The sequence below is a fragment of the Pongo abelii genome, chromosome 3 (genome assembly GCF_028885655.2).
Source record: "Pongo abelii isolate AG06213 chromosome 3, NHGRI_mPonAbe1-v2.0_pri, whole genome shotgun sequence".
Classification (NCBI taxonomy): domain Eukaryota; kingdom Metazoa; phylum Chordata; class Mammalia; order Primates; family Hominidae; genus Pongo; species Pongo abelii.
The window spans coordinates 148,042,427-148,065,234 of record NC_071988.2 but is presented as its reverse complement, the minus strand read 5'-3'; the positions used below and the strand labels follow the sequence as shown (position 1 = coordinate 148,065,234).

Sequence of the window (22,808 nt, the reverse complement as noted above, 5' to 3'; positions counted from 1 at the left end):
TTAGGAGATATACCTAATGTTAAATGACGAGTTAATGGGTGCAGCACACCAACATGGCACATGTATACATATGTAACAAACCTGCACTTTGTGCACATGTACCCTAAAATTTAAAGTATAATAAAAAAAAAACCAATGTTCTTGACTGCTTATGTATCCTTATACATTTTATAATAATTTTAGGTAATTCCTTTTAAAATGTGGTTGAATTTTTAATTTGAAATATGTTAAATCTATAAATTAACTTGGTGAGAACAGATCTTTCTATAGCACTTAGTATTTTCATCTAAGAACATAGTATATTTACCATTGATTCGTTTCTATTTTAAAATTTTCCATTAGAAATTGTAACTTTCTCATTGGTTTTAACCCAGTTCTCATTAAATTTAGTATTAAATCGAAGATTAATATTTGCTATTGCTAATGAAAACCTGTTTTTTTCAAAATTTTTTACTTTGCAAATCGTTGATAAATAAGGGTGATATTTAGCTTTACTTATTAATGAAATTTCCATGTATCTTTTTAAGCTATTTCACTAATTCATTTAGTTCTTTGTTTGAATTTATCTTGTCAATCTTAGTGTTATAAATGACAATTCTGAAAGGAATCTTATCAGAATGTCATGGTATTAGTATGTTAGGTTTCAAATTAGGTTGTAGAGCTACAAGGAAACATTTCTTAGAGTTGCTAAAATTCGACAACTACAGTTAGTCAAAGTGAGCAAATAGTAGAATGTTCTCAGTATTCAGACTGTGATTAATATCCCTTCCCATTATTAATTTGTATAAAATCCTATTTTATTTTATTTTACCAAGTATTTTACATTTTTATTAATAGCCAAAAGATATCTGTTGTATAAACAGAGCCCAAAACTTAGGGTTTTCTTGATTAAGGAAAACAGAAGGCCAACAAAGTCCATGTAGTACACACAAGCTATAGTCAACTAACACTTAAATCTGAAAGAAACAATTCCAGTGCATGATTTCTTGCATTGGGCTTGTTCTCTTTCTTTTTGATTCTCCTTTCTGGTCCTCACTGGAAGTAGGAATCACACAAAGAGCTTGGCTCACTGCTTTCATTCACTCTCTCCTTCTCTCACCATTTGTTCAAAATGAACCCATTTGGGCTAGTTCTTTAATATGTTCTCAGGTGTTTTCCTGCTTTCAGAAACAGGGACAAAATAATTTATATATTAACATTGAACAACTCTCTGAAAATCGTTGCATTGTTTAACTAATTTCTGATTTTTCTACCACTTTCCAGCAGAAAACAACCTTATTCTTAGAGTTCTTGATACAAACATTTTAAGAAACTTAAAATATACATTAAAATCTGTCTTTGATGAGCATACCAAATAATACGATAGCTGGAAGGGAGGTAAGGAAGTGGTAACAGTTTATATATATATATATTTATTTATTATTATTATACTTTAGGTTCTAGGGTACATGTGCACAACGTGCAGGTTTGTTACATATGTATACATGTGCCATGTTGGTGTGCTGCACCCATTAACTCGTCATTTACCTTAGGTATATCTCCTAATGCTATCCCTCCCCCCTCCTCCCACCCCACAACAGGCCCCAGTGTGTGATGTTCCCCTTCCTGTGTCCATGTGTTCTCATTGTTCAATTCCCACCTATGAGTGAGAACATGTGGTGTTTGGCTTTTTGTCCTTGCAATATTTTGCTGAGACTGATGGTTTCCAGCTTAATCCATGTCCCTACGAAGGACATGAACTCATCATTTTTTATGGCTGCATAGTATTCCATGGTGTATATGTGCCACATTTTCTTAATCCAGTCTATCATTGTTGGACATTTGGGTTGGTTCCAAGTCTTTGCTATTGTGAGTAGTGCCGCAATAAACATACATGTGCATGTGTCTTTATAGCAGCATGATTTGTATTCCTTTGGGTATGTACCCAGTAATGGGATGGCTGGGTCAAATGGTATTTCTAGTTCTAAATCCCTGAGGAATCGCCACACTGTCTTCCACAATGGTTGAACTACTATGGTCCCACCAACAGTATAAAAGTGTTCCTATTTCTCCACATCCTCTCCAGCACCCCTTGTTCCCTGACTTTTTAATGATCGCCATTCTAACTGGTGTGAGATGATATATCATTGTGGTTTTGATTTGCATTTCTCTGATAGCCAGTGATGGTGAGCATTTTTTCATGTGTCTTTTGGCTGCATAAATGTCTTCTTTTGAGAAGTGTCTGTTCATATCCTTCACCCACTTTTTGATGGTTTTTTTTTTTCTTGTAAATTTGTTTGAGTTCTTTGTAGATTCTGGATATTAGCCCTTTGTCAGATGAGTGGATTGCAACAATTTTCTCCCATTTTGTAGGTTGCCTGTTCACTCTGATGGTAGTTTCTTTTGCTGTGCAGAAGCTCTTTAGTTTAATGAGATTCCATTTGTCAATTTTGGCTTTCGTTGCCATTGCTTTTGGTATTTTAGACATGAAGTCCTTGCCCATGCATATGTCCTGAATGGTATTGCCTAGGTTTTCTTCTAGGGTTTTTATGGTTTTAGATCTAACATGTAAGTCTTTAATTCATCTTGAATTAATTTTTGTATAAGGTGTAAGGAAGGGATCCAGTTTCAGCTTTCTACATATGGCTAGCCAGTTTTCCCAGCACCATTTGTTAAATAGGGAATCCTTTCCCAATTTCTTGTTTTTGTCAGGTTTGTCAAAGATCAGATAGTTGTAGATGTGTGGTATAATTTCTGAGGGCTCTGTTCTGTTCCATTGGTCTATATCTCTGTTTTGGTACCAGTACCATGCTGTTTTGGTTACTGTAGCCTTGTAGCATAGTTTGAAGTCAGGTAGCGTGATGCCTCCAGCTTTGTTCTTTTGGCTTAGGATTGACTTGGCAATGCAGGCTCTTTTTTGGTTCCATATGAACTTTAAAGTAGTTTTTTCCAATTCTGTGAAGAAAGTCATTGGTAGCTTGATGGGGATGGCATTGAATCTGTAAATTACCTTGGGCAGTATGGCCATTTTCACAATATTGATTCTTCCTATCCATGAGCATGGAATTTTCTTCCATTTGTTTGTGTCCTCTTTTATTTCGTTGAGGAGTGTTTTGTAGTTCTTGAAGAGGTCCTTCACATCCCTTGTAAGTTGGATTCCTAGGTATTTTATTCTCTTTGAAGCAATTGTGAATGGGAGTTCACTCATGATTTGGCTCTCTGTTTGTCTGTTATTGGTGTATAAGAATGCTTGTGAATTTTGCACATTGATTTTGTATCCTGAGACTTTGCTGAAGTTGCTTATCAGCTTAAGGAGATTTTGGGCTGAGACAATGGGGTTTTCTAGATATACAGTCATGTCATCTGCAAACAGGGACAATTTGACTTCCTCTTTTCCTAATTGAATACCCTTTATTTCCTTCTCCTGCCTGATTTCCCTGGCCAGAACTTCCAACACTATGTTGAATAGGAGTGGTGAGAAAGGGCATCCCTCTCTTGTGCCAGTTTTCAAAGGGAATGCTTCAAGTTTTTGCCCATTCAGTATGATATTGGCTGTGGGTTTGTCATAAGTAGCTCTTATTATTTTGAGATACGTCCCATCAATACCTAATTTATTGAGAGTTTTAAATATGATGGGCTCTTGAATTTTGTCAAAGGCCTTTTCTGCATCTATTGAGATAATCATGTGGTTTTTGTCTTTGGTTCTGTTTATATGCTGGATTACATTTATTGATTTGCATATGTTGAACCAGCCTTGCATCCCAGGGATGAAGCCCACTTGATCATGGTGGATAAGCTTTCTGATGTGCTGCTGGATTTGGTTTGCCTGTATTTTATTGAGGATTTTTGCATCGATGTTCATCAGGGATATTGGTCTAATATTCTCTTTTTTTGCTGTGTCTCTGCCAGGCTTTGGTATCAGGATGATGCTGGCCTCACAAAATGAGTTAGGGAGGATTCCTTCTTTTTCTATTTATTGGAATAGTTTCAGAAGGAAAGGTACCAGCTCCTCTTTTTACCTCTGGTAGATTTTGGTTGTGAATCCATCTGGTCCTGGACATTTTTGGTTGGTGAGTTATTAATTATTGCCTCAATTTCAGGGCCTGTTATTGGTCTATTCAGGCATTCAGCTTCTTCCTGTTTTAGTCTTGGGAGGGTGTATGTGTCGAGGAATTTATCCATTGCTTCTAAATTTTCTAGTTTATTTGCATAGAGATGTTTATAGTATTCTCCGATGGTAGTTTGTATTTCTGTGGGATCGGTGGTGATATCCCCTTTATCATTTTTTATTGCATCTATTTGATTCTTCTCTCTTTTCTTCTTTATTAGTCTTGCTAGCGGTCTATCAATTTTGTTGATCTTTTCCAAAAGCCAGCTCGTGGATTCATTGATTTTTTAAAGGGATTTTTGTGTCTCTATCTCCCTCAGTTCTTCTCTGATCTTATTTCTTGCCTTCTGCTAGCTTTCGAATGTGTTTGCTCTTGCTTCTCTAGTTCTTTTAATTGTGATGTTAGGGTGTCAATTTTAGATCTTTCCTGCTTTCTCTTGTGGGCATTTAGTGCTATAAATTTCCCTGTACACACTGCTTTGAATGTGTCCCAGAGATTCTGGTATGTTGTGTCTTTGTTCTCGTTGGTTTCAAAGAACATCTTTATTTCTGCCTTCATTTCGTTATTTACCCAGTAGTCATTCAGGAGCAGGTTGTTCAGTTTCCACGTAGTTGAGCAGTTTTGAGTGAGTTTCTTAATCCTGAGTTCTAGTTTGACTGCACTGTGGTCTGAGAGACAGTTTGTTATGATTTCTGATCTTTTACATTTGCTGAGGAGTGCTTTACTTCCAAGTATGTGCTCAATTTTGGAATAGGTGTGGTGTGGTGCTGAGAAGAGTGTATATTCTGTTGATTTGGGGTGGAGAGTTCTGTGGATGTCTGTTATGTCTGCTTGGTGCAGAGCTGAATTCAATTCCTAGATATCCTTGTTAACTTTCTGTCTCGTGGATCAGTCTGATGTTGACAGTGGGGTGTTAAAGTCTCCCATTATTATTGTGTTGGAGTCTAAGTCTCTTTGTAGGTCTCTAAGGACTTGCTTTATGAATCTGGGTGGTCCTGTATTGGGTGCATATATATTTAGGATAGTTAGCTCTTCTTGTTTAATTGATCCCTTTCCCATTGGGTAATGGCCTTCTTGTCTCTTTTGATCTCTGTTGGTTTAAAGTCTGTTTTATCAGAGACTAGGATTGCAACCCCTGCCTTTTTTTGTTTTCCATTTGCTTCGTAGATCTTCCTCCATCCCTTTATTTTGAGCCTATGTGTGTCTCTGCACATGGGATGAGTTTCCTGAATACAGCACACTGATGGCTCTTGACTCTGTATCCAATTTGCCAGTCTGTGTCTTTTAATTGGAGCATTTAGCCCATTTACACTTAAAGTTAATATTGTTATGTGTGAATTTGATCCTGACATTATGATGTTAGCTGGTTATTTTGCTCGTTAGTTGATGCAGTTTCTTCCTAGCATCGATGGTCTTCACAATTTGGCATGTTTTTGCAGTGGCTGGCACCGGTTTTTCCTTTCCATGTTTAGTGCTTCCTTCAGGAGCTCTTGTAGGACAGGCCTGGTGGTGACAAAATCTCTCAGCATTTTCTTCTCTGTAAAGGATTTTATTTCTCCTTCACTTATGAAGCTTAGTTTGGCTGGATATGAAATTCTGGGTTGAAAATTCTTTTCTTTAAGAATGTTGAATATTGGCCCCCCCACTCTCTTCTGGCTTGTAGAGTTTCTGCCGAGAGATCAGCTGTTAGTCTGATGGGCTTCCCTTTGTGGGTAACCCGACCTTTCTCTCTGGCTGCCCTTAACATTTTTTCCTTCATTTCAACTTTGGTGAATCTGACAATTATGTGTCTTGGAGTTGCTCTTCTTGAGGAGTATCTTTGTGTCTTTCTCTGTATTTTCTGAATTTGAATGTTGGCCTGCCTTGCTAGGTTGGGGAAGTTCTCCTGGATAATATCTTGCAGAGTGTTTTCCAACTTGGTTCCATTCTCCCCTCACTTTCAAGTACACCAATCAGACGTAGATTTGGTCTTTTCACATAGTCTCATATTTCTTGGAGGCTTTGTTCGTTTCTTTTTATTCTTAAAATGCTATTTTATGGTATAGGTAATTTTTGGTTTTCCCTCAAACATGCTTTATACACTTGTGGAAGTTATGGCAAACCATCTTCAGGGTGTAGATTGTTTTGAAAGCTATGTAATATTATAACATGGATAGCACTTAAAATTGAATCTTTATGAAAATACAGCAAAGTAGAAAAAATTAGAATACTAATAAAAGGTACTTTGTTGCTTTCATTTATATGAAACATATGTGGGGTTATCATAAAATTTTGATATTTTTTTCTCTGAAAGTTAAACTCTCTAGCTAGTAAGATTTTTTTAAAAAAATAATTATTTTACTTTAAGTTCTGGGATACATGTGCAGAACCTGCAGGTTTGTTACATAGCTGTATATGTGCCATGGTGATTTGCTGCACCTATCAACCTGTCATCTAGGTTTTAAGCCCCACATGCATTAGGTGTTTGTCCTAATGCTCTCCCTCCTTTTCCCCCCGACCCACCAACAGGCCCCGGTGTGTGATGTTCCCCTCCCTGTGTCCATGTGTTCTCATTGTTCAACTCCCACTTATGAGTGAGAACATGTGGTGTTTGGTTTTCTGTTCCTTTGTTAGTTAGCTGAGAATAACGGTTTCTAGCTTCATCCGTGTCCCTGCAAAGGACATGAACTCATTTTTTTATAGCTGCATAATATTCCATGGTGTATATGTGCCAATTTTCTTTATCCAGTCTATCACTGATGAGCATTTGGGTTGGTTCCAAGTCTTCGCTATTGTAAATAGTGGTATAATAAACATACATGTACATGTGTCTTTATAGTAGAATGATTTATAACCCTTCCTATTTGTCAATTTTGACTTTTGTTGCTATAGCTTTTGGTGTTTTAGTCATGAAGTCTTTATCCATGCGTATGTCCTGAATGACATTACCTAGCTTTTCTTCTAGGGTTTTTATGGTTTTGGGTTTTACATTTAAGTCCTTAATCCATCTTAGTTAATTTTTGTATAAGGTGTAAGGAAGGGTTCCAGTTTCTGTTTTCTGCATATGGTTAGCCAGTTTTCCCAGCACAATTTATTAAATAGGGAATCCTTTCCCCCGTTGCTTGTTTTTGTCAGGTTTGTTGAAGATCAGATGGTTGTAGATATGTTGTGAGGTCTCTGTTCTGTTTCATTAATCTATATATCTATTTTGGTACCAGTACCATGCTGCTTTGGTTACTGTAACCTTGTAGTATAGTTTGAAATCAGGTAGCATGATGCCTCCAGCTTTGTTCTTCTTGCTTAGGATTGTCTTGGCTACACGGGCTCTTTTTTGGTTCCATATAAAATTTAAAGTAGATTTTTCTAATTTGGTGAAGAAATTCAATGGTAGCTTAAAGGAAATAGCATTAAATCTATAAATTACTTTAAACAGTATTGCCATTTTCACAATATTTATTCTTCCTATCCATGAGGATGGAATGTTTTTCCATTTGTTTGTGTCCTCTCTTATTTCCTTGAGCGGTGGTTGGTATTTCTCCTTGAAGAGGTCCTTCAAGTCCCTGGTAAGTTGTATTCCTAGGTATTTTATTCTCTTTGTAGCAGTTGTCAATGGGAGTTCACTCATAATTTGGCTCTCTGCTTGTCTATTATTGGTGTATAAAAATGCTTGTGATTTTTGCACATTGATTTTGTATCCTGAGACTTTGCTGAAGTTGCTTATCACCTTAAGGAGATTTTGGGCTGAGATGATGGGGTTTTCTAAATATACAATCATATCATCTGCAAACAGAGACAATTTGACTTCCTCTTTTCCTATTCGAATATCCTTTATTTATTTCTCTTGCCTGATTGTCCCGGCCAGAACTTCCAATACTATGTTGATTAGGAGTGGTGAGAGAGGGCATCCTGTCTTGTGCCCATTTTCAAACGAAATGCTTCCAACTTTTTCCCATTCAATATGATATTGGCTATGGGTTTGTCATAGATAGCTCTTATTATTTTGAGATATGTTCCATCTATACTTACTTTATTGAGTGTTTTTAGCATAAAGGGATGTTGAATTTTATCGAAGGCCTTTTCTGCATCTATTGAGATAATCAGGTGGTTTTTATCATTGGTTCTGTTTATGTGATGAATTATGTTTATTGATTTGCAAATGTTGAGCCAGTGTTGCATCCCAGATATGATGCCGACTTGATTTTGGTGGATAAGCTTTTTGATGTGCTGCTGTATTCAGTTTGCCAATATTTAATGAGGATTTTTGCATTCATGTTCATCAGGTTTATTGGCTTGAAACTTTCTTTTTTTGTTGTGTCTCTGCCAGATTTTGGTATCAGGATGATGCTGGCCTCATCAAATGAGTTAAGGAGGAGTCCCTCTTTTTCTATGGTTTGCAGTAGTTTCAGAAGGAATGGCACCAGCTCCTCTTTGTACTTCTGGTAGAATTCAGCTGTGAATCCGCCTGGTCCTGGGCTTTTTTTGGTTGGTAGACTATTAATTACTGCCTCAATTTCAAAACTTGTTATTGGTCTATTCAGAGATTCGACCTCTTCCTGGTTTAGTCTTGGGAGGGTGTATGTGTCCAGGAATTTATTCATTTCTTCTACATTTTCTAGTTTATTTGTATAGAGGTGTTTCTAGTATTCTCTGATGGTAGTTTGTACTTCTGTGGGATCAGTGGTGATATCACCTTTATCATTTTTTATTGTGTCTATTTGATTCTTCTCTCTTTATTAACTTCCACACATCAAAATTCTGGAACACTGATTATGGCATAATATTGATAGCTTCCCTTGAGGAACTGAAGACTATGAGCTAATTGTAATGAAGTAATGTATATACTACTACTTTCTTTCACAGAAAATCTAAACACACAGAAAAACAATCCCATATGATGGAAGCTTGGAATTTTTCTTATATTCTATCTGGGACACTAAATATACAAAATATATTCTATAAGAATAATGTTATGTTTTCACATGCTACTTCTATGTTATTCATGCCTTTATCTCCTGTAATTAGCAATCATTGTTTCTCCAGCTGTCAATTCAATCGCTAAAGCATTCTACAGTAATAAAATATTCACTTATCCCCAAAGAGCTACTGAGTACTAAACATGAAAAAGTAAATTATTATTTTAGCTTGAGCCTGTTAACCATTGCCTAAACTAAAATGCGTTCTCATATAATCAATGGGGAAAAACATTATTCTACCTTTATCAAAAATATAAGCCAAAACTTCAATTTTTACTGCTCTCTGTTTTCCTCAGAACTTTGTAATTTCACTGTAGAATCATAGAATTTCTCAACTGAGAGAGAACAACTTATCAGTTCTGCTTTTACTTTTCTATTTTGCTATAGTAGGTAGCCAAGTTATTGCAGCAGATTTAAACTGTCATTTTAAATATCAGGTAGTAAGATAAGTCATAGAATTTCCATACAGCACCTTCAGATTGCATGTACATTCGTACATTTAGTGAGAGGCATTTTTATTTTTACAGTGGAAACAAGGTCAAATGAACTATAAAGAAAAAATTAGATTAAACTGATTTTGAAGCTTTATTCTCCTAAATGAAGAACAAAATATTCTATTTTGATCTTTTTTTTAGAATTTTTAAGTTTGGAACTATGAATATAGTGGTAAACATCTGCATGATTTATTCCAAGTGAAGGCTGAGTGATGTGACAGAAGGCAAGGCAGAGGGACTTGAAACATGAGAACAATTTTGCTTGCTATTCCTGGCATTGAAGATGAAACAGGCTACAAAACAGAAAATGCTGGTGACCTCCAGAAGTGGAGAATATTTCCCAGCTTATAGCAAGCAAGGAAATGGGAACCTCAGTCTCACAACAGTATGGAACTGAATTTGGCCAACAAACTGAAAATGCTTGGAAACTGGCTTATCAATTTCCTCCAGAAAAGTGTGCTGATACCTTGAGTTGAGCCTTGTGAGTCTCTAGACATAGGACTTACTTAAGCCACACTGTACCTGGATTTATGAACTAGAAAAACTCTAATGTGATAAGTGTGTAGTGTTTTAAGTCATTAAAATTGTGGAGACCTCTTACACTGGCAATGGAAAATTAATATCGAAAGCTAATATTGTGTGTTCTCAACTGAAAATTATTTTATCCCCCACCCACTCCCATGAAGCATTTGACAAGGTTTGGAGTCATTTTAATTTGCCATATTGGGGGGTGGTAGGGCTTACAGTGGGTAGACGCTAGAGATTCAGCTAAACATCCACAATGCACAGGACAGCCCTCCAACAACAAACAACTATCTGGCCCCAAATCTCAATAATACAACTATTTAGAAAATATAAGAAGTATACAAATACATAATTTTGTACAGTTAATTTAATGTTCTGTTTCTTTTTATAAAAATTTAGAATTTTTTCTTTTTCTTCTTGAAATTGTACATATATTAGCATATTCTTTACTGCCTTATTAGTTATTGAGGCTTTCTCTATTTTTTCTTATATATTTCCTCTTGTGCTTCAGTTTGAATTTTTGTAACATTTCTGCAGATTTACTGATCATTTTTCTTTTGTAGTGTCAGTCTGTTTTTGAGCCCACATGATCATTTTATTATTATATTTTTAAATTCTAGTGTCTCCATTATTGAAAGGCTGGGATACAGGTAAGGTAATGGCTTATGCTTGTTCTAAGATTACTGATTAGCTACCCATTATAATAAACCTTTTTTATAATTTTTAAAAAATATTTACTGTTATTTTAAACTTCTGATCTGCTATGTGGTCTAAGGGTCTCCTTATATTGTCTGGTTTTGCTGTTGTTTGTGGATTGCACTTTTTCCCTACTTGCCATTGTATACTGTTTTATTTTATATACATATATATTTGATATAGCCTTTATGTCATACATTGATACATTATCGAGACTCTAGAATTTGCTTATCTTTGTCCAAATAGTGTTTAGTTTTGCCCTTGCAGGGAAGGAAGTTACTGATCACCATTATTTTGTGCTTGCTTCATTTTCAACTGTTTTGAGGGGGTAGGTGATTTTAGCTCTTCCCTTAATTCTAGAGCATATCATTTAGTCATAAATCATGTTTCTTATTTCTAAGGCTCACTCCTTCTTGAGTTTCAGTGGAAAATGTGATATGTTCTAACTCAGCAAGACTCCAAACTGTCTACGTAGCACCTGGTGGTTGTAAAATTCTCTGCTCAGTTGATTTGTCTTTGCAATCTATAGAGTTCCTTGCTTTCTATAGAGTTCCTTGAAATCTTCTCTTGTGCATAAACATTTTAGGAACCAACCAAGGATTCAAGGAAAATTACAAGGGGATTTTTAAGTTCTCCTCTCTGTGATTCTCTATGGCAGGTTTGTCCAACCCATGGCTCACAGGCCACATGCGGCCCAGTACAGTTTCGAATGCTGCCCAACACAAATTCATAAACTTTCTTAAAACATTATGAGATTTTTTCTTGAGTTTTTTTTAAGCTCTTCAGCTATCGTTAGTGTTAGTGTTTTTTATGTGTGGCCCAAAACAATTCTTCTCTTCGTTTGGCCTAGAGAAGCCAAAATATTGGACACTCTGCTCTATAGCCTTTAAGTCAGAGGTCCCCAATTCCCAGGCCACAGACTAGTACCAGTCCATGGACTGTTAGGAACCAGGCCACACAGCAGGAGGTGAGCAGCAGTCAAGTGAGCATTATGCCTGAGCTCCGCCTTCTATCAAATTAGTGTGGCAAAAGATTCTCATAGGAGTGTGAATCCTCTTGTGAACTGTGCATGCAAAAGATGTAGGTTGCATGCTTCTTATGAGAATCTAATGCTCACCCCTACTTTATCTGTGGAAAAATTGTCCTCCATGAAACCAGTCCCTGGTGCCCAAAAGGTTGGAAAACACTGCTCTAAGTAGTTCAGAACTCTGACTCCTGACTTTGTAGCCTTTTAATGCTAACATTTGCTGCTTGAGCCTTATCCCTAGTGTCTGCTGTAAAGTGGGAAATTCACTGAGGGAAAATTCTGCTTAGATGTTGATCTCATGTGTTACACAACCTCTTGAAAAATTGTTGTATGCCCCATTAGTTCCTGTTTGCTTTTGGTGATTTTTTTGAGACTTCAGTTTGTTTGTTTATCTTCTCCTCTATACCTCTCCACCAGAGTTTATAATGATTATTGGCAAATGGCTAGTCTTAAACAAACTACTCTAACATTATCTAGGGTGAAACCTCTTTAAAATAGTATTCTGCTTTTGATTAATTGATTGAAAAATCTTCTCAAATCTGTTTGAAGATTGTGTTAGTCCATTCTTGCATTGCTATGAAGAAATGTTTCCTTCCATCTATCCTCATCCTGCTGTGTCTGGAATTGGTGGGTTCTTGGTCTCACTGACTTCAAGAATGAAGCCGCGTGTTCGCGGTGAGTGTTACAGTTCTTAAAGATGGTGTGTCTGGAGTTTGTTCCTTCTGATGTTTGGACGTGTTCAGAGTTTCTTTCTTCTGGTGGGTTTGTGGTCTCACTGGCTTCAGGAGTGAAGCTGCAGACCTTCACGGTGAGTGTTATAGCTCATAAAGGCAGTGCGGACCCAAAGAGTGAGGAGTAGCAAGATTTATTACAAAGAGCGAAAGAACAAAGCTTCCACAGTGTGGAAGGGGACCCAAGTGGGTTGCCACTGCTGGCTCAGGGCAGCCTGCTTTTATTCCCTTATCTGACCCCACCCGCATCCTGCTGATTGGTCCGTTTTACAGAGAGCTGATTTGTCTGTTTTGACAGGATGCTGATTGGCGTGTTTACAAACCTTGAGCTAGACACAGAGTGCTGACTGGTGCATTTACAATCCTCTAGCTAGACATAAAAGTTCTCCAAGTCCTCACCAGATTAGCTAGATACAGAGTGCTGATTGGTGCATCCACAAACCCCAAGCTAGACACAGAGTGCTGATTGGTGCATTTACAATCCTCTAGCTAGACATAAAAGTTCTCCAAGTCCTCACCAGATTAGCTAGATACAGAGTGCTGATTGGTGCATCCACAAACCCCAAGCTAGACACAGAGTGCTGATTGGTGCATTTACAATCCTCTAGCTAGACATAAAAGTTCTCCAAGTCCCCACCAGATTAGCTAGATACAGAGTGCTGATTGGTGCATCCACAAACCCAGAGCTAGACACAGAGCACTGATTGGTGCATTTACAATCCTCCAGCTAGACATAAAAGTTCTCCAAGTCTCCACCCAACTCAGGATCCCAGCTGGCTTCCCCAAGTGGATCCAGCACCAGGGTGGCACCTGTTGGAGAGGCTTGGGCCATGCGGGAGCCCACAGGGGCAGGCGGGTTGGGGGGGATGGGGTGTTCGCACATGGTGGGCTGCAGGTCCCCAGCCCTGCCCTGGGAGGAGGCGGCTGAGAATTCAAGCGTGGCGCAGGCGGGCCAGCAGTGCCAGGGGACCCGGCACACCCTCTGAAGCTGCTGGCCTGGGTGCTCAGCCCCTCACTGCCCAGGGCTGGTGGCACCGGCTGGCCACTCCGAGTGCGGGCCCACCTGGAATTCACGCTGGCCTGGAAGTGTCCCTGGTTCCCGCCTGCGCCCCTCCCTCCACACCTCCCCACAAGCCGAGGGAGCCAGCTCCGGCCTCAGCCAGCCCAGAGAGGGGCTCTCACAGTGCAGTGGTGGGCTGAAGAGCACCTCAAGCGTGGCCAGAGTGGGCGCTGAGGCTGAGGAGGCACCGAGAGTGAGTGAGGGCTGCCAGCACGCTGTCACTTCTCACTGCCACATTGCCTCCCTTTCTTTCCATGTATAGCTTCATAGCATCTTCCCTATGACTATATGTCTAAGAAAGAAAAAAACACTAGGCTCAGTTTAGTAATGGTTCTGCATTGTTATCCTAGCACCACTCAAAAGTGGATAAATCCAGCATGACTGCCTGAAGGGTGGCCCTGAAAGAAGTGATGAAAGAAAAGCCTCAAAATGGCAGAGCTTTGAATAGTGCAGTGCATCTGTTGTCTGTTTTACTGGAATGAGAGGTGGCTGGAGACACAGATCTTCAATTATTTAATGGTAGTAGATAATTATTTGCGTGGATGATAGAGGCATAAAAAGAACATATTTGGTAAACTGGTGAATGGTGATCTGAGAAAGATGACTATGAATGATTCTCTTTAAATGAGCAAAGAGTGTAGAGGTATTATTGTTCCATAAGCAAAATGCTCTCGAAAGAGCCAACTTGGCTGGAGAGAATCTTACTAATTGGGTAGACAAAATGACTTATTACTTGCATGTCAGTCTGCCTGTTGCTTCAGCTGCCCTTGTTCTTGCTTAATAGGCTAATGAACAAAGTGGCAATAACGATAAGACTAAAAGTTAAACATGAGCACATTGCTGAGTACCCATTTGCCAAGAAGAGAGGCCAATAGTAATCTCATGATACGGTAGGTTGCTTATGTTGGAACACTTCCAGAAAAAAAGAAAAAAACAGTTCTTTGTTCTCACTGAAATAGACACTATAGATATGAATATGTCTTTCTCACAATGTTTCTGCCAAAATTGCCAATTATGTATTTATTGAATGCCTTATTTATCAGGATAATCCACAGAGCATTAATTCTGATCAGGGAATTCATTTTAGAGCAAGTCGAATTTAGAAATGGGCTCATGCTCCTGTAATTCACTGGTTTAAATTCCTTATCACCTAGAGTAGCTGCCCTGATAGTCCAATCTAACGGCCTTCTGTATATTGCACTGAATAAGCAATCAATAAATGGTGCTCTTTTGATAAAGTCACTAATCATGGGCTCAAGGGTCATGGCATGACAAACAGAGTACATCTCTTACAATTACCCTGAAATATTCTCTAACAAAATTTTTGCTTGGTATGTCTGTACCTTAGGCTTCTGCTAGTTTGCAGGTTTTAGTTTTCAAGGGAAGACTACATTTACCATGGAACAAAGTGCTGGTCTATGAAATAGGATGTTGAAACTGCTTCCTGGCCACTTTGAGTTTATCATGCTACTGGACCAATAGATAAAAAAGAAATTGACTGGTTGGAAGAGTTGATTCTATCAAGGGAAAATTGGGTTGTTAATACATGCACTTTAATTTCTGGTGATAGAGAAGAGTATGTCTGGAATGCAAGAGCCTTCTGGGAGATCTAGCACACGTGTATCATGTGATAAATTTCAATAGAAAAATAAAACATAACTTGATAAAGATAAGACTTTTACTGCCAGAGATGCTTCATGAATAAAGGATTGGATCAACGTACCAAGTAACAAACCATAAGCAGATAAGCTGCTTGTGAGGACAAAGGGAAGAATATTTTAAACAGCAGCTATGACTGTGTGAGCAGTAGGAACGAAGACTTTCATAATTCTATTTCTTCTTTGCTTTGATGTGAATATGTGTATGCAGGTATGTATTACCAATTATTTTTCTTTTAAAAATTTCTTATTCCTCCACCATGTACATAATATGTTAAGAGAAGATAACCTTATATGTTAATATTTAGGCTACAGAATATCTAAGGGGGAGTGTGACAAATATGAGAATGGACTTAACGTAAGATTGATAAGTGGGATTTTATGTATTTCTTTTTTAGCTAAGTGTTAGCATATTTTCATAAAGCAGAGAATAGCATAAAGGTAAATAGAATAACAACTTTGGTAATCTCTGTATTTGGAGGTTAAAAATGGTAAATAGATGATTATAAGAGGCCACGTCACCACCGCTAGATTGGCCAAATGAGAATCTTGCATAAAAATTGAAAGGTGAAAATAAAGTGGTGACCGTTACTCAGAAGGTTGCATGGACGGGTAAGTCTCAGGCATATGTAAGCCCTCAGTGGCTCCCAGCTTGTCTTCTGCTCGTTTTTCTTTCTGAATGCTGTCCTTGCTGACTAACACTGGCCCAAGACCCACCACCAGATGCAGAAGCAGTGGTACACAAAAGCAGCAGTTTGCTATAAACTGCTCCATCTTCTCCCAATCTGCATCATCAATCTGGTGCCCGCATGTGCTTGGACCGTTGGGTTTGCCTGCAAACTCTGACTTTTCCAAGTATGCTAGTTATTCAGGACATTTGGTTAGTAATTCCATCTCTCATTATACAGCATCAACTTCCAGATTTTTAATTCCCTAGTATCTTCCTTATTTACATAATGTATACTTCCAAAAATACATTTCTAGTTATCATTGGTCATAGTGGCTCTTCTTTCCCAATTAAACCTTAACCAATATATTCAGTGACAATATTTTTATTTCTAGTTAATTTTGCAATCTTTAAATAAATCTGCCTTGTCTTTAAAAATTATTTTATCCCTTTATTATTAATAATTTGTAATTTATGGTTCTAAATGCATATACTTGTATTATCTGAAAATCCTCTTTTCTAAAGCCATCAGTATGTAAGCAGTTGCCATCTAATGGGTCATCAGAAAGAATAGTTGTGTACTCTAACCAAGAAAGCCAACTCTACAGTTACCAAGATCTTATATGAAATTTTTCCCACCCCCAGATTTTCCTGCAGGTAACAGCTTATTGTATTTGTAGGAATTTCTACATGAGCTCTTTGAGAGGATGTTTTGAATTGTCCTAAACTTGGTTTTAAGCAAGAATCTAGTGAAAAGTTATTAAATTAGACTGAGATGTTACTGACTGGTAAGCCTAAGTATCCTTGCTACTCAGAAAGATAGGGTGTTTAACAAAAGTTTGGTGACAGTTATGAGAAAAAAAATAAAGTAATTCCATGTATGTACCTTACCATGTGGAACTCATCAAACTTGTGAAGCCAAGTTTGACAAGCCAAGCTCAAATCTTCTCATCCTTTCCATCTTGGTGACCTCTACATTAATTCTCTTTCCCAGACTTACACCAAACATCAGAAATGATCTTCTTATCCCAGGGTTGATCTTTCTACAAAGGGAAATCTGATTTTTTGACTGTGATATTTTAAATGTCTTCCCGCTCACAGCATGAAGTACATTTATTTGTATGATCTTACTCCCACCACACCCATACACATTGAATTAATTTAATCTGCTGCCAACCTCTATCCCCATACACAATGAATTAACAAGTCAGAAGAAATGACCTACTTTACTGTGTCTGGCTTTTTCTCACCTGCTTATTTTTTAACATGCAATTATTTGCTGTTCTGCTTTTCTGTATTTGTCTTTCTGGAAAATCCTACTAATTTTTTGCTTAATATATCATCTATCCCAAGAGACTTTCCCTAATCTCCTTTATTATAATTTATAAACATTCTGTTGTGACCTTCTAGGATTATAATAAATAACTTATTGAAATATTATAATTATTTGTGTACAAGCCTGTCTTCCCTACTAGGCTTTAAATTCCTTGAGGAGAGGAGCCAAGTCATAGAAACTGTTATATTTCCAGTGGCTAGCACAGTTTCTGCTGCTTAATGCTCAATAAATATCCAATCAGCATCACCTGTGCTACAATTTTGTAATGAATTATTGACAGATTCTGACTATTGTTTTGCAAAGTCTTTATATATATGTATATATACATATATATGCCCATTTATTCTGTATAGATTAGTAGTGGCACCACAAGAAGTGTTAAAATTGATGAAGATACTTTATAGAGTTAAGGATCACAGAACTGGCATGGGATTCATATTAATCTAGGAAAATTATCTGCATGATAATTAGATACTCTCCTGAGTTATTTCTTAATTCTGTAATCCTATTTTTAATAGTAAAAAATTGAAAATGTATTTCATGATATAAAGGGGAAGTAACTAAAAATCTGCATTTCCTTGATATTTGCTAGAATATGATACATTTCAATAATTACTAATGTTAACAACAATATGAAAGCAGGGCCACTTTTTCTAGAGAAAAACACTTTGCTAACTGTAAGAGCTAAAGTTAGATATGAGCTTGAAACTTTTGAACTCATTATCTTAAAATCACCATTAGCTCTAGGACAATATAACTTTATACAAAACATTTCTTTGGTAAATTTAGAAGCAGGGCAAGAGATTCCAATAAATATTTTTGCACATTTGCACAGCTTATGCTTCCACTTTGATGGAAGAGACATTCTAAAATGACCTCTTCAGCTATAATTTATAAGCTAGTATAACAATGCAGTGGTCTCCATTTTTTTAAACTCCGAAGTCCAGTAATCTGATAAATTTAGAATCCAGAAGCGTCCATGAAAATTGAAACTTTCCATTTAAGAACACTCTCTTTACAAATTAAAGCATAAATTTTCTATATAATACTTGCTTGGGTACATATTAATAATACAAACTCTGCCTAAAGCTTGTCCAGAGTCAAATTTTTATATGTTTCATAACTAAAAGAACCTCCCAAAATCATATTTAAGAAACTGCAAGAATTATCTTGGCTTCTTCTTTAATTAGAATCAAACTTTTTCCCAAAGAAAAGCACCTCATTAAAATATATTTCCAAAATACTTACATGGCTTTGTGACAATCCTGATTTTCCCAGGTGCCTTTCAGGCTGCTGGGGAATCTGCTGATTGGCAATTTCTTTGAAAACCATTCAGACTTGGGTCGATTTCAAGGCCTGAAAATAAATTCCCAAATGGATAGAACTCCTACAGTTCTTTTTGGAGTTCTGAAGTATTTTAGGGAACTGCTACGGCCACCAGGAGAATGAATTCCAGTGCAGATGAGCAGCTGATCATTTGTGTGATCTTAGACAATTTTCCCAAATTCTATTTGCTTCATTTACTTTATTGGAGAACTATGTATGTGTAGGAATGGTGGTAAAGAGGAGGTGACAAGTCTGTGTAATAACTTCTGAGAAACTCTTCATATATAATTCTATTATTTTGTGTCTATAAATTTATTAGTTCCCAGCATCACTTCATAAAATATCTGAATTACCATGATTTGTCATGCCTGTCCTACATTTAGATGCTCTCTTTTGGAAATATCTTGTCCTAGACCTACCCCGCCATCTCCCTGCCAGGAAAAGTAATGCCTAAAGAGGCAGGTTTCTTAATTCTTCCCCACTGTGAAGGTAAATGAAACCTCAAGTCATAAATATATAGGAGCATGGTCTGAAACTAAAAAACAATGTTATATGTTCACAATTAATGTGTAACTCAGTTTTGAATATTTCCTTTTTTCCTTCCCTTGTTTTGTTTGTTTTGAAGGAAAAGTGGCATTTGTTTTCAGCATTGCCACTAACATTTGCTTTGCAACTTTCACAACTGCTGACACAACCTGGTTTTATCTCAGGCTATGCCTTGATCCCTTGTTTGAAGAACCCTTTTCACTCATCTGGTTGTTCCAAGTTTGCACACAAAAGTGTTATTTCATAAATTCTCTCTTACTGGTTCTCTTTCTTCAATATTGCTCTCACCATTCTGGAACATCTGCAATAAAGAACTAAAGATACAGAAAATATTTGTAAAATTCTGTCAGAGGAAAATACGGCACTGCACTTGGGGATTCTGGGACACATCCTAGATAAGAAATTGTTGGCAAATATATTATTCCTTCCTGTCTTTCAAATCCCTGAACTCTTTTTTTAAGAATCAATTATTTTTGTAGCCAGGCGCAGTGGTCCATTCCTGTAGTCCCAGCACTTTGGGAGGCCGAGGCAGGCAGGCAGATCGCATTAGCCCAGGGGTTTGAGACCAGCCTGGGCAACAAGGTGAAACCCCATCTCTACAAAAAATACAAAAAGTAGCGGGGCATGGTGGCACACGCCTGCAGGCCCAGCTATCCAGGAGGCTGAGACAGGAGGATCACAATAATGATTTTATTTTTTTCTCTGAGTTGTCAGAGCACTCCAGGTCTCTCCAGGAAATATCTAATGCTGTATGCATATATTTTTTAACGTCCCTAGCGCAACTGAAATACATGTTCTTATGTATTTTTATTTAGGGTCCCTGTTTTTTGTATGAAAATCTAGCAAAGAAAAATCAGATAAACTATTCTTTATGCCGCCTGATTTTTAAAAATTGTATATTTGTGGTAATATTTGAAATACATTTTACACAATACCGGCATTATCATTCTGACTCCATATATGCTAAAGATCACTCAGGTAGATGATAGTATCTCAAATTAACTCTTTGTAGTTTCTCACTAACAGGTCATGTTTGAACATTTAGCATTAATGAAATAAAATATCAGATGAACCAAAACTATTGACAATCAAGACAGTTGTATGCAGCAGTAGATAAAAGAATGGAAATGTAGTCAGATTGCAAGATTTATATGTTGGTCCCAAATTTTAATAGCTGTGCATCCTTAAGAAAACTGCATATACCTTCTGTGAATTGCAGTTCACTCATCTTTAAAATTGGATAATAAAATTATATATTTTTTAGATTTATTTTGAGAGTAAAATAACTGAATGGTATTTAAAGTCTGATACATAGTACAGAGTAAACAAGAATTGTTATTATAATATTTTATTTTAAAAACTTCAGTATGGCAATAATTCAACTGATCAACACAGAAAATTGAAAAATCTCTAGTAGCTCTTTATTCTACTTGATTATGTGTTTTGAATGATTAAAAAATTGAATACCTTCAAACAGATTGCTTGGTATATATACCAAGTAATATTTTGGGGTTGCTTTCTTTCCATTGGTTTCTTGTTTCTATTTTTTTACATTTTCATTGTGCCATCTAATTTACATTACTCAGACCATTTAAAAACTGGTTGTTTGATCTATCTATCCATCCGTCTTTTCAACGTAGGTAAGTACAGGTAAAACAATTTCACATAGTCATATATTGATACTCTGTTGTTGTAATAATGTTAAGTTATATAACAAATAATCAAATTCTCAAAAACATTTTAAATACATTTTATATGTCAACTCATTGGCCTTCACACTATGTGCAAACCATGATTCTAAATCCAAGATATTCTGCGTGTCTAAATTTATATTCCTAAACACAGCTCAAGTCTCACCAGTATAAACTGGAATCATCCTTTTATGTTTTCTCCTCCCCTTCTCCTTTCCATTCCTGAGAACTGACAGAAAATGATTTTTTAAAATATTAGATTAGTCAAGCAGCAGACTCCTTAGAATTTTGAGCTATGTTTGAACTCAGGCAAATCACTGCTAAGTCCCAATTAATCCAATTGGGATCAAATACATCATAGACTTTATGAAGTATTCTGCTTCAAAGCACATTATTCATTATGTCATTTTCTTCTTCAAACTTCTTGACTCAAGTGAATATTATTATGAGCAGAGATTCTTCTTTCAATTAACCTTTTCATGAAAGGTTAATAGAGATTTTGTAAATTTTCAAAAAATATATCTGAAAAATTACTACTGCAAAAAGGAGAAATGCTAACTACAAAGCATATAATACAATTCTATATAAAATATGATGACTAGTTTATTTAAAAATACGTTTACTCTAGATTTTCTGTGCAAACATAGTTTTAATTTCTGATAGAGGCAGAGTTGGCTTTTTTTCTCCCGTTAAAAAAAAATAGAAAGTTTATAAACAAACTGGCTTTGGGGCGATACACTTTCTTCAGATGCAAGGATATCTATACCTCTGAAAAATTATGTGTATTTGCATGTAAAATGTCAAGTGTCATATACAAAGGATGTCATGTTACAAATAAAATGGAAATGCTGGTACATACAGCATTTAAAGAGTCTTTTTTAAATTATACTTTAAGTTCTAGGGTACATGTGCACAACATGCAGGTTTGTTACATATGTGTACATGTGCCGTGTTGGTGTGCTGCAGCCATTAACTTGTCATTTACATTAGGTATATCCCCTAATACTTTCCCTCCCCGCTTCCCCCACCCTACAACAGGCCCGGGTGGGTGATGTCCCCTTCCTGTGTCCATTTTGATAATATATCGTGTTAACAAACCGAGTTGACTTTGAAGTTGCTCTGTAAATTATAATTGGCTTTAGAGTGATCTTTTTTTTTTATTTAAAAGAGAAAAAAAATCTTTAAATTGCAATTATAAAACACTAAATAAAGAATTTCATACAAACAATATATCAAGGAAGCCTTCATCTTGATCTTGGATGCTTTGCTCTGCCATTTTCTGACAGTAAAACCTGAAACACAGCACTTAACGTTTTTGTTCTGTTTCTTAATTGTATTAGATCTCTTGTACAACATGTTGACTATAGTTTATAACAATATATTGTATTTCTGAAAATCATTAATGAGACAGGATAGTTCCCTTGAGGGAACTTTGCAGGACTTATGAAGGGGTAGCTTGCTTACTCAGCTCACAGAGCTCAAACCTCTTGCAGGAGGGGGAGCATGCAGGTGAGTGGTTGCAGGGGCCAGGGCAAGTACGGAGCCAATCCTGTACCTGCCCGTGGCAGCAGCTAGGGGTTGCCTGTGACCTCTGGAGCCCCAGAGGGCATGTGTTACAGCATGTTCTTTTAGCTTTGCCATCCATGGGCAGCTTAAGTGTCAAACAGCTCAGTCAGTGCCACAGTGTGTTGCACCAGCACCTGGGTCCTTAACCAGTACCCAAGAGGAATGAGGTCACACAGACTCGAAGGATGATTAATGTGGAGATTTTACTGAGTGGTGGAAGAGGCTCTCAGCGGGATGGGGAGCTGGAAAGGGGATGGAGTGGGAAGGCAGTCTTCCCCGCCAAACTCCTCTGCTACTGTAGTCGCCAATGTTTAACTGCTTCTTCTCCTCTTAACGTTCAGAACCTTCTCTCTTCTGTGTGTGTATGTTGAGTCTGGGTTCCAGGGTCCTTATGGGCACAGGATAGGGGCATGGTGGGCCAAAAGGCAACATTTGGGCAGGAAAA

At 37.1% G+C, this 22,808-nt stretch overlaps 1 pseudogene; it reads right to left on the bottom strand.

The window, feature by feature from the left end:
* Positions 1 to 22,438, bottom strand: part of LOC100431240 (RNA-binding protein 48-like) — an 84,015-nt pseudogene extending 61,577 nt beyond the window's left edge.
* Positions 22,439 to 22,808: the final 370 nt, after the last annotated feature.